A 13,714-nucleotide genomic window follows, 5' to 3' on the forward strand; every position below is an offset into this window, starting at 1 on the left:
GTTAAAAGATCTGGAAGACTCATATTCTTTTTCACTGGCTACGGTTTTGAAAAGAGGCTGTTGGCTTTTGATTTTTTCTTTTGGGTTCTTTACATCACCCAATTCAAACAGGTCTGCTCTCAAAGAAAATAAAATTGTCAAGACCTGTGAAGCATGAAAAATAAATTGCTTTTTCCAACTCCAAAAAGCACCAGAAAAGCATTAATTTTGATCTTCTTTTATAAACCTGTGTCCCCTGTCCTCTAATCTATAGATTTCACAGAATGTTTATATATTCTTCTGTATAATACATGACAGGAGATCAAACCTTATTATGAATAAATTGAATGTGTACTTTCAATTTATTGAAAATTTATTGGTGTACTTTCAGGTACACCAATCAGACGTAGATTTGGTCTTTTCACATAGTCCCATATTTCTTGGAGGCTTTGCTCATTTCTTTTTATTCTTTTTTCTCTAAACTTCCCTTCTCGCTTCATTTCATTCATTTCATCTTCCATCGCTGATACCCTTTCTTCCAGTTGATCGCATCAGCTCCTGAGGCTTCTGCATTCTTCACGTAGTTCTCGAGCCTTGGTTTTCAGCTCCATCAGCTCCTTTAAGCACTTCTCTGTATTGGTTATTCTAGTTATACATTCTTCTAAATTTTTTTCAAAGTTTTCAACTTCTTTGCCTTTGGTTTGAATGTCCTCCCGTAGCTCAGAGTAATTTGATCGTCTGAAGCCTTCTTCTCTCAGCTCGTCAAAATCATTCTCCATCCAGCTTTGTTCCGTTGCCGGTGAGGAACTGCGTGCCTTTGGAGGAGGAGAGGCGGTCTGCTTTTTAGAGTTTCCAGTTTTTCTGTTCTGTTTTTTCCGCATCTTTGTGGTTTTATCTACTTTTGGTCTTTGATGATGGTGATGTACAGATGGGGTTTCGGTGTGAATGTCCTTTCTTTTTCTTAGTTTTCCTTCTAACAGACAGGACCCTCAGCTGCAGGTCTGTTGGAATACCCTGCCATGTGAGGTGTCAGTGTGCCCCTGCTGGGGGGTACCTCACAGTTAGGCTGCTCGGGGGTCAGGGGTCAGGGACCCACTTGAGGAGGCAGTCTGCCCATTCTCAGATCTCCAGCTGCGTGCTGGGAGAACCACTGCTCTCTTCAAAGCTGTCAGACAGGGACATTTAAGTCTGCAGAGGTTACTGCTGTCTTTTTGTTTGTCTGTGCCCTGCCCCCAGAGGTGGAGCCTACAGAGGCAGGCAGGCCTCCCTGAGCTGTGGTGGGCTCCACCCAGTTCCAGCTTCCCGGCTGCTTTGTTTACCTAAGCAAGCCTGGGCAATGGCGGGTGCCCCTCCCCCAGCCTGGCTGCCGCCTTGCAGTTTGATCTAAGACTGCTGTGCTAGCAATCAGCGAGATTCCGTGGGCGTAGGACCCTCCGAGCCAGGTGTGGGATATAGTCTCGTGGTGCACCGTTTTTTAAGCCGGTCTGAAAAGCGCAATATTCGGGTGGGAGTGACCCGATTTTCCAGGTGCGTCCGTCACCCCTTTCTTTGACTCGGAAAGGGAACTCCCTGAACCCTTGCGCTTCCCAGGTGAGGCAATGCCTCACCCTGCTTCGGCTGGCACATGGTGCACGCACCCACTGGCCTGCGCCCACTGTCTGGCACTCCCTAGTGAGATGAACCCGGTACCTCAGATGGAAATGCAGAAATCACCCGTCTTCTGCGTCGCTCACGCTGGGAGCTGTAGACAGGAGCTGTTCCTATTCGGCCATCTTGGCTCCTCCCTCCTCCTCTTTTATTTTTTAAAAGGCTGATCTTCCTGTCACAAAAAGAAATGAACACGGGGTCTCAAATTCTTGCTATCCTCATTATTGAGTATAGCTTAATGTCATTTGACAGATACACACAAAAAAAATTACAGTTACAGGACAGGCATTATACAATACTGACAAGAATGTGCTTCAAAAATTGTTTTCCTCTGATTGTCTTATAGATTACATTTCTGAATTTCGTGTCACCTTTTATTAAATCATATATGAAAGACCTGTGTAAATTCCAGCCAACCACAGAGGCCAGGTTTCTGCCAGCCTGCCTATCTGGCCTGTCTATTTCTTGAATTATTAGAGCAAAATATGAAAAATCAATTTGAAATGAGACTTTCTTCATTTTTAAATTTATTCTGCAAGTTTTCCAAGTAACGCTAACACTGAGTTCATGTTGTCTGATGCTCTTCACAAAGATTTTCAAATTGTGATGAGATAAACTTGCAAATAATTACTGAAAAACATCTATAATAATATATTAATATCTGAGTTAGAATTTTGGAGAAGTAAAGACTTCAAACATAAATTTAAGCTTTAGATAATCCCATAAATTACCTGAAGAGGAAATGGATTCACAGAAATGAAAAAGCTCAACCATATAAAAAGTAAATATGTAACATGATATACATACATACATACAATCTAGTATGTATATGTTTGGGAAACATGCTATAAAGAAATAATAAATCATATTAATAAAAAATTTAGTTGGGTAATCCACACGTGTAAAAAACTTACTAAAGAAAACTGACATAAAAGCCACAGAATGTGAGAAAAACAGATGTATTGCAAATTTTAGGTTCAATTTTTAGGGTCCATAAAAAAATTAAATTTAAATTAATCACACTACAATCTTCCCCTGACCTGACCCAACTCACAGAGAGGGCTCTTCCTTAACAAAAATAACTTACTTTTATTTTGGTCTTATTTTATTAGGATGAATTTTTATTTAAAATCTGCTTGCAAATCTATAAACAAGTCATTCAACTATGATCAGGATAGCTTAAAGAACTTTAATCATGTCCCAGCATACTTGAGATAAGTGAAGGTTTCTATAAATAAGGAAAGGTGTGATGAGAAAAAAAGGCAATAGAGGTTTTTGAGGTAAACAAGTATTATTGGTAGATACTTTTATCTTCACTTCAGAAATGAGGAAATATATTAAAATTGGAGTATCTGTTTCCTGAGGGTGAGGGCCATTAACCGCAGAAAGAATTTTAAAAATCACATACAAATTAATAACCTTTCTTTTAAAGGAAGATAACTTACATGCTTTTAAAATTAAGGTAGAAAATATAAAACATTACTCCAAAAAATCCAACTAATGAATATATAGTTTCATTTCAGATTATGATCTATATTACAGAGATATAGGAAAAGAAAAGATGGACCAAGGAATGAAGTTTGACTTTTTCTCTGAGTAAAATGGGGAGCTAATACAATATTCTATGTGCAGGACTAAAGTGAACTGACATTTACAGAGGGTTCATTTTTGCCTGCTGTGCTGGGAACAGATTGGAAAGGACAGAGGTAGAAACAGGGAGCTCATTACATGAATTCAGGGAATAGATGGTAGATCCATGGACCATGGTGGCAATATCAGTGGCGATGGTAAGTGGTCAGATTTGGAGACAGGAGCATTTCCCACTTAATGGCTATAAAATATTTCTAAAATCAGATGTTCTCCATGAAAATACTCAAGAGGAACCTGTCCTCCAATGTCTTAAAATAATGCATGAGCTACCACTCAACCCCTTCCCCTGCCAACTGATTTCCTAAATAACTAGTTCTAAAACTCGGGAAAATGCCAATATGAAAAACAAATCTATCATATAAAATAAATGTAAAATACCCAAAATATCACATAGTAGCCACTAAACAATATGATTAACAAACAGATATTCTCTGTGTAGAAACAGGAGTATGATACCTCATTTCTCTTAGAGTTAGGACTTCTTAGATGCACACTTTGCTGACGTCAAAATCTTCCCAAGTGATTCTGATGTTCTAGAATTTGTATACGGACTGCAACCTGAACTTCTTCTGCACTTTGTTTTGTTAAATTTTTCCAATATGAACATCACCACTAAGCACTGTATTAAGATATTCTGCAGGTAACTCTATTTTGATGTTGATACTAATATAACTTGCTGAGGGGGTTTGATGACTCCAAGGCAGGAAATACAAACTAAAAATCAGGTGAAGGAAATGAAGCATTAAGGTATGACCAAGACACTAAAATTCAGCTTATGATATAGGATCAAAATTACAAACCTGGCAAACACCAAAATCCAAGAACAGATGCCTAAGGTAAACTGCGTGAAACAGAACTTAGGGTCAAATTTCCACAAGATACTTATACACCATGGAGTCCTATGAAGCCACAAAAAAAGAACAAAATCATGCCCTTTATGGCAACACAGATGCAGCTGAAGGCCATTATCCTAAGCAAATTAATGCAGAAAAAAAAATCAAATACCACATGTTCTCACTTAAAGTGGGAGCTAAACATTGGTTATACATGGACACAAAAAAGGCAACAATAAACACTGGGGATTCTAAAACTGGGGGGAGGGAGACAAGAGTTGAAAAACTACCTATCAGGTACTATGTTCACTACTTGGGCAATGGGATCATTAGAAGCCCAAGCCTCAGCATCATGCAATATACCCATATAATAAACCTGCACATGTGCCCCCCTGAATCTAAAATAAAAATATTTAAAAACGTATTAAAAAACTGAAATACTCCACAAAGTAATGAAGATGTTGTTAGGCAAGAGTACTTTTTGCCTGTGTTTGTTTCTGCAGCATAGCTTCTGAAAGCCCAGACCTCCATCCTCACAAGCTGGTCTTGGCTCCTAAAAAGATAGCTTCCCAAGATGGCAGGCCAGGACTGCCCAGAGTGAGGGTCAGAAATAGAATAGGTCAGGAAAACACATACTACATAGAGGTGGAAACCCATCAAGAGGAAGAAATATAATGAAGAGACAAAAAACAAGAATAGGAAGAAAAATGTGGAAAGCCAGAGAAATGGGATAAGTAAATGGAGTCCATGGCTTGCTATTTATGTGGCTTGCAAGCATCAAAGTCTAACCCACAGCTCACAAAAGATGTTTCAATGAGCATTGACAGTAACTCTCCAGTTTTCATGTTCCATTCTGAAAGAACCAGAGCACCTTATGAGGTCCTCTTGCATATTGCAATAATACCAAAGAACAGTTTTCCAAAGGTCAGAGGAAACCAAATCAAGGGTCCATTCTGATGCTGGGGCCAGAAGTTTCCTAAATCTGTTTTAGAAAAATATCAAACAATTTGAACAATCATATCAAAGACATTTAAAAACACAATTTTTATTTGAAGAAAAAACTCATATAAAGATCTAAGAATATTATACAAATGGCAATATGACTTAGTTTTTAATGCCAGTATTTCCAGATAAAGTACAAAATGTCAAGTGTAACAATCCACTTACTGTTCTAATCTAGTTCATCAGTAATCAAAAGGCTAAGAAAAAGTGAGTAGTGGACGGGCACGGTGGCTCACGCCTGTAATCCCAGCACTTCGGGAGTCCAAGGCAGGTGGATCATGAGGTCAGGAGTTCAAGACCAGCCTGGCCAACATGGGGAAACCCCATGTCTACTAAAAATGCAAAAATTAGCTGGGTGTGGTGGTGCGTGTCTGTAATCCCAGCTACTCAGGAGGCTGAGGCAGGAGAATCGCTTGAACCCGGGATGTGGAGGTTACAGTGAGCCAAGATTGCAACCGTACACTCCAGCCTGAGTGACAGAGCAAGACTCTGTCTCAGAAAAAAACAAAACAAAGAAAGAAAAAGTGAGTAGTAGTGACATCAAACTACAATATTTTGGTAATTCGTATTTTTAAACTCTATATATTTTTAAACTTTTTTTTTTTTTTTTTTTTTGGGAGACAGAGTCTCACTCTGTCACCCAGGCTAGAGGGCAGTGGCGCAATCTCGGCTCACTACAACCTCCACCTCCCGGGTTCAAGTGATTCTCCTGCCTCAGCTCTCAAGTAGCCAGGATTACAGATGCGCACCATAACACCCAGCTAATTTTTGAATTTTTAATAGAGATGGGGTTTTGCCATGTTGGCCAGACTGTTCTTAAACTCCTGGCCTCAAGCAACCCACCAGCCTCGGTCTCCAAAAGTGCTAGGATTAGAGGTGTGAGCCACCATGCCTGGCCTCTCTTTATTTTTAACTATTCTCTATCAGTTGAATAAAGTCCACCAGTAAGAATATTACAGATTTTAAAAATAGGCTGAGTGTGGTGGCTCACACCTGTAATCCCAGCACTTTGGGAGGCCAGGGCAGGTGGATTGCTTAAGTCCAGGAGTTCAAGACCAGCCTAGGCAACACGGAGAAACCCTGTCTCTAATAAAAATATGAAAAATTAGCCAGGCATGGTGGCACATGCCTGTAGTCTCAGCTACTTGGGGGGCTGAGGCGGGAGCTTCGCTTTAGTCGGGGAGGTCGAGGCTGCAGTGAGTCCTGACCATGCCACTGCACTCCAGCCTGGGTGACAGAATGAGACACTGTCTTAAAAAAAAAAAAAAAAAGCAATGCAGTTTTCATCTTCACAAAAAGTTCATATTTGTATTTGCTAAGTTTGCTAAAAGCATTAATTATACTTCATCTACTATTTCATCCTCAAGAGGAATTACTGATTTTTTTTTCTGTAAGAGAATTCTAGTAAAGCACCTCACCAAAGACATCTTTGCAGATGAGGAGCAAAAAGCAAATAAGGTGATATTTTTCTGATTTAATCAGTGATGGAACATAGATGATACAGAACACTGGTGGGAAATGCTATAGGTATGTCTATTTATAACACACACATATACAAAAATAGAACTCTCTTCTTTTTATACACACGCAACATTTTATAACTTTGAGCCACACTTCCTCCCTCTTGCTAATTCTCTTAATATTTCTAGCCAGCTGCAAATTCCTCTCTCTCTTTTGCTTCAATGCCTGCCAACGAGGTTCAGATGATTACCTGGCAGCAGAATGCAGCCACCTGCCCATCTTTGGCTTTGGTGAGCAGAGCGCTGTACAGCTAGGTATGCTGCACTCACCAATTAGATATGTGGCTAATCTAATTCAAGGTCAAGTTTTGTCTTATTTGAAAGTGATAACAAGCTTGCTTCTTCCTAAAAAACTCAATCTTTCAAAACTAGACTGGGCTGATATTTTTCCCCTCCATTTCTAACCTTCCCATATTTCAAAGGTGAAAGAAAAATGTGGTGGAGATGCCAAGTCTTGCACATTTTTGAACATACGACTTTGCTCCCATTTCTCACACACTCAGCACAGCTTAGCCTGCTGCTGCCTTGCTGTGACCTTCACTTACTGGCAGATCAGGGCCAAGTTTCCCTCTCTTGAAGATGTACTTTCATTTCTTTAAAACATTATATGTCAAGAATTTTTCTGACTCTATTATCTATAAACAAAGTTATCTGAGTCAATTCTACCTCCAAATGTCATTAAAATCTACCCTTTTCTCTCCATTTTTGAAGTCTTTATCATTCTCTTTTTTATTGGAAAGCTTCTTGATTTATACTTTCTTCACTCAAGATAGCTGCCACATTGCCACAAGAGTACCTTTTCTAAAAGCCAAATCTAATCCTGGCATGGCTGGGGCACAAACTTTTCATCATGATTCAAAGGCTCCTACCCTGTCCTACCTGGCCACTGGATCCTCATACTCTGGTCCAGCTTCTCCTGCAATGTGCTCTTTGGAACATTAGCTCACAAAATCCTAGTGATGATCGGGGGTTTTCTTGTCTAATAACTTGTTTAACTGGCTTTAATCCACAATTACCTAAGTTTCTTTATGGGAGAACTTAATAGGGTAACGTTTCTCAAACTAATTTGTCCCCAGAATCCGTTTTTCATAGATCTCTCAGGACTAGGGTTCCTCAAAACACACCAAACAACCTTATTTAAATTAATAGAGTCACCTCCACAAGTCTCATTCTTCTCTCTTATCCTGCCATAGTTTTATTTCACTACACTTACTTGTTTATCTGCGATATATGGTTTGGCTCTATCCTCACCCAAATCTCATCTTGAACTGTAGCTCCCATAATTCCCACATGTCATGGGAGGGACCTGGTGGGAGATAATTGAATCATGTGGGCGGTTTCCCCCATACTGTTCGCGTGGTAGTGAGTAAGTCTTACGAGATCTGATGATGGTTTTGCAGGGGAAACCCCTTTCACTTGGATCTCATTGTCTCTCTTGTCTGCTGCTATGTAAGATGTGCCTCTCACCTTCCACCATGATTGTGAGGCCTCCTATGCCACATGGAACTGTGAGTCCATTAAACCTTTTTTTCCTTATAAAGTACCAAGTCTTGGGCATGTCTTTATCAGCAGCATGAAAACAGACTAATACAGTCTGTCTCCCCACTGGAATATCAGCTCCATGAAGGTAGAAGTCTCACTAGTTTTAGTCATCATTATATTCCCAATGTCTTGAACAGTAAATGGAATACAATCCTCACGCAATTATTATTTGTTGATGTTGAATGAATGCTGCTCCTTTTGCCTAATCTGCCTTACATCAGGCACAGGGGAAACTCCTACTCAACTTTCAAACCCAATTAAAATGTCACTTCTTATATGAAGCATTCTCTTCTGCTCCCTCTTCAACAGAAGATCTTTCCCCTCTGGCACTTTGAATATATTTTTATAAAAGCATTTAGCATACTTTATAATAGTTAATTATTAAAGCACTTATCATACTCTATTGTAGTTAGGTACCAATAAAAGGATTGTTGAGAAGCAATTTAAACTGCTACCCAAAATACTGATTTTCTTAGTGCACATTAATACCAACATTTTGGATTAAAGGATTTAAGCTCTTAGGGAACGTTAACAACTAAGTAAACTTAGAAAGCAAGGAGAGAAGGAAAGAGAAGGAAGAAGAGAGGAAAGATAATGAGGGGGAAGGGAGGACAAACGAGAAGACACATGTAAAGCCTGCTTAGAGATATGGAGAAACGTATTGTCAAACCTCAGTTCCATGGTTCAGTTACTAATTATTACTGTGCTTTGAGTATTCTATTTTTTGGCCTAATATAAAAGCAAGCCAATTCAGAATCACTATGCTCTATGATCTTTATGAAAATAATGAAAGATATTTATACTGATTATATAATTACTTTAGAAGATTATGCTTATTAAAAGATGTATCATGTACTGATTTAATAATTACTTTAGATTGTTTATTAAAAGATGTATCATATCTCCTGGATATGCTATTGAAAACAGAAGCTAATGTTAAAATCTGTCACTTAAGAATTAAGAAGTAAAAATAATCATATAAATTCAGAGATAGAAACTTTAACAAGAAATACATTGGAAATTGATGGTAAACACCACCAAGAAGAATGAAATGACTTAAAGCTACCCAGCCTAAAAATCTAAACTACTTGCTTTATGAAATAAATTTACTTAACCTTCTGGGTACCTTAAGCTTACTTCTTCAAAAGAAGCCGGGATGCCTCTGGGAGTATACTCTATAAAACTGATCAAGAAATAGAACTAAGTTAGAATAGTTTTATGACTATAGGTAGTTAGGTTTGACTTTACAAAAATATCCTAAGTGACAGTATCATATGTGACTGAATAAAATTCTTCCATAGGTATCAGTAATTTTTCATGTAATTAATACATAATAAATATAGAAAGATGTGTAACTATATAAACAGAGTATTAAATTTTAAGAAAGGATGTTTTCCATTTGAATGCAATTTTAATGAATATAAGTTTTAATTAATAGGCTTAGCTAACAATGACATATGTTACTTGACTTTCAAAGTGATTTTTCTTTGAACCACCTTGAACATTAAATCTTCAAGCAACCATTTATCTTCAGCCTATAAGAAAGGAAGGATATACACAGAAATCAAGTATTAAAGCCAAAATACAACCATGGCCTGGTGACACCAATTCTAATGCTCAACTTCCCATCTTTTCCTTAATGCAGTTCTGAGTTTTACCAAGAACGTTACACATCTTCAACTACAACACTAAGAAAAGCAAAGCTAAGTGTAGCAATCAAACTACCGTTCTCAAAAATCAGAAGAGATACTCCTGAAGATGAAATAGATACAAAAGCTCCCCTTAAAAGCAGTTACTTTCCATAAAGTAATAGACAGCCTGAATACTATCATCCACTGGTAAGTCCCCCTTACCTAAGAAAATCATAGGAGTTTTTAGGTAGCTCAGATTTTTAGGAACATTAAATAAAGAGTCATTGAAATTTATCTTTATCATAAAATCTTCTTGACAAAGAGTTACTTTTAAGTCTTTTAAACTGTCCCCTTTGAAAGATTTCCTCATTAAAAGGCATTTGCCAGTTTTAGATTTAATATAGTCACTAACTTCTTGAGAATTTTTGACTGTGAAAAACAGGTTAACCAACCTCTCAAAAAGCAATAAGAGCATACATTTTTTCATATTTCATGGCTTTAATTCACTCTTAAGTTTCTTAGAAGCACCAATTAGATTTGTTTTAAAAATCATTAATAGTTGGGTGAAAATTCTAAAACACATTTCCTTCCTCTATTAAAAAAACTAAAATGAGAAATAAAAAGAGAGTTTTAAAAATATTAGTGCAGAAATACATTTGTAAATAATGTATCATTTCAATCAAAATCTTGAAAAATGAATAGCCTTATATATACTTACTTATGGGCCAACATGTAAAAGTAAGTATTGGTTGTAATAGGTCTAACAAAATTGTACAGCAGAAGCAAACATTAAAATACACTGTAGAAACAGAACCTAATCACTTGAATACTCAACATTCTCAAGTGCTCGATACTTAAAGTGGTGCTCTCAACAGAAATATGACATATCTGTAATTTTAGATTTTCTATAACCACAATTAAAACAGTAAAAATAAGCAATTACTTTCAGTAATATATTTTATTCAAAGCAATATATCTAAAATATTGTCATTTCAAAATGTAATCAATATAAAAATATTACTGAGATATTTTGTAATGCTTTTTTTCGATACTATTATTACTCTGTGAAACTTGGTGTACATTTTACTACAGCCAGTGGTATACTGGAGCTAACACAAACTGGCTGTAATCCCAGCTACTTGGGAGGCTTAGGCAGGAAAATTGCTTGAACCCAGGAGGCAGAGGTTGCAGTGAGCTGAGATCATGCCACTGCACTCCAGCCTGGGCGACAGAGTGAGACTCCATCTCAAAAAAGAAAGAAGGAAAAAAAAAACTGTCAACGAAGATTCATAAGGAAAAAGTAAGACATTCCCAGATAAACAAATGCTGAGGGAGTCTGTTGTTAGTAGACCTGCCCAACAAGAAATGCTAGAGTAAATCATTCAGGCAGAAAGAAAAGATCACTACAAAGTAACTCAAAGCCATTCAAAAAGAATGAACACGAGCTAAGGTAACTATATAGGTATTAAAAATCCAGTATTATTGTGTTTTTGATTTGTAACTCTTCTTTTTTCTCAAATGATTTAAAAGACGATGCATAAAACAGTAATTATAAGTTAATGGGCACACAATGTATGAAGATGTAATTTGTGACAACAATATAAGGGGGAGGGACAGAGCTATACAGAAGTGGAGTTTTTGTATATAATAGATGCTAAGTTGATATTAAAAATTGTTATACATATAAAAGGTTACAGTCTCCAGGATAACAACTAAGCAAATAATGAGAAAAAAAATACATAAAAAAAAAAGTGATGGGAATAAAAATGGTACTATGGTACTGTGGTCTGAATATGTCCCCTCCAAAGTTCAGGTGCTGCAAATCTGCTAGTATTAAGAGGTGGAACCTTTAAGACATGATGAGGCCATGAGGGCTCATTTCTCATTAATAGAACTAAGGCCCTTATAAAGAAAAAAAGCAGCAGCAGCTTCAGGTGGCATTTGGCTAGCTTGTTCTCTTGTCCTTCTGCAATGTGAAGATTGAACAAGAAAGTCTTCATCAGATCAGAAATAGGCTCCTCAACCTTGGACTTCTCAGCCTCTATAACTGTGAGAAATAAATTTCTTTCATTTATAAATTAGCTGGTCTGTGGTATCCTGTTACAGCCGCACAAAACAGACTAAGTACACTACCAAAAAAAATTTAATGTAAAAGAAGGTACTAATGGAGAAACTGAGGGACAAAAAAGACATGACATCATTGAAAGCAGTGAGCAAAATGCCTGGCATGGCAGCTCCTGCCTGTAATGCTGTTGCTTTAAAGTTTGTTTCATCTGATATAAGAACAGCTACCCCTGCTTGCTTTCAGTGTCCATTTGCATGAAATGCCTTTTTCCACACCTTTACTTTAAGTTTATGTGAGTCCTTATGTGTTAGGTTAGTCTCCTGAAGGCAGCAGATTGTTGGTTGATGAGTTCTCATGCATTCTGCAGTTCTGTACCTTTTAAGTGGAGCATTTAGGCCATTTACATTCAATGTTAGTATTGAAATGTGAGGTACCTTTGCATTCATCATGCTCTTGGTTGCCTGCATACTTTGTTTTTTTGTTTTTGTTTTTTAACTTGTATTTTTATTTTACAGGTCCTGTGAGATTTATGCTTTAAAGATATTCTGTTTTGATGTGTTTCCTGGATTTGTTTCAAGATTTAGAGCTCCTTTTAGCAGTTCTTCTAGTGGTGGCTTAGTAATGGCGAATTCTCTCAGCATTTGTTTGTCTGAAAACGACTGTTATCTTTCCTTCATATGTGGTGCTTAGTTTCACTGGATACAAAATTCTTGGCTGATGTTTGTTTTGTTTGAGGAGGCTGTAGATAGGGCCCTAATCCCTTCTAGCTTGTAGGGTTTCTGCTGAGAAATCTGTTAATCTGTTAGGTTTTCCTTTATAGGTTACCTGGTGCTTCTGTCTCACAGCTCTTAAGATTCATTCTTTCATCTTAACTTTGGATAACCTGATGACAATGTGCCTAGGTGAAGATCTTTTTGTAATGAATTTCTTGGGTGTTCTTTGTCTTTTTTTTTGAGATGGAGTCTCACTCTGTCACCCAAGTTGGAGTGTAGTGGCATGATCTTGGCTCACTGCAACCTCAGCCTCCCAGGTTCAAGCGATTCTCCTGCCTCAGCCTCCCAAGTAGCTGGGACTACGGGTGTGTGCCACCACGCCCAGCTAATTTTTTGCATTTTTAGTAGAGACGGGGTTTCACTGTGTTAGCCAGAATGGTCTCGATCTCCTGACCTCATGATCCACCTGCCTCAGCCTCCCAAAGTGCTGGGATTACAGGTGTGAGCCACCACACCTGGCCCTGTGCTTCTTATATTTGCATGTCTAGGTCTCTAGCAAGGCTGGGGAAGTTTTCCTCAATTATTCCCCCAAATATGTTTTCCAAGCTTTTAGAATTGTCTTCTTCCTCAGGAATACCAATTATTCTTAGGTTTGGTAGTTTAACATAATCCCAAACTTCTTAGGGGCTTTGTTCATATTTTCTTATTCTTTTTTCTTTGTCTTTGTTGGATTGGGTTAATTTGAACACCTTGTCTTCAAGCTCTGAATTTCTTTCTTCTACTTGTTCAATTCTATTGCTGAGACTTTCCAGAGCATTTTGCATTTCTAAAAGTGTATCCAAAGTTTCCTGAATTTTGTATTGTTTTTTCTTTTAGCTATCCATTTCATTGAATCTTTCTCTCTTCACTTCCTGTGTCACTTTTTGAATTTCCTTGCATTGGGCTTTGCCTTTCCCTGGTTCTCCCTGATTAGCTTAATAACTAACCTACCGAATTCCTTTTTCAGTTATATCAGGGATTTCTTCTTGGTTTGGATCAATTGCTGGTGAACTAGTATGATATTTAGGGGGTGTTGATGAGCCTTGTTTTGTCATTTTACCAGGGGTAGTTTTCTGGTTCCATCACGTTTGGG

The sequence above is a fragment of the Pan troglodytes genome, chromosome 2, assembly GCF_028858775.2.
Source record: "Pan troglodytes isolate AG18354 chromosome 2, NHGRI_mPanTro3-v2.0_pri, whole genome shotgun sequence".
NCBI lineage: Eukaryota > Metazoa > Chordata > Mammalia > Primates > Hominidae > Pan > Pan troglodytes.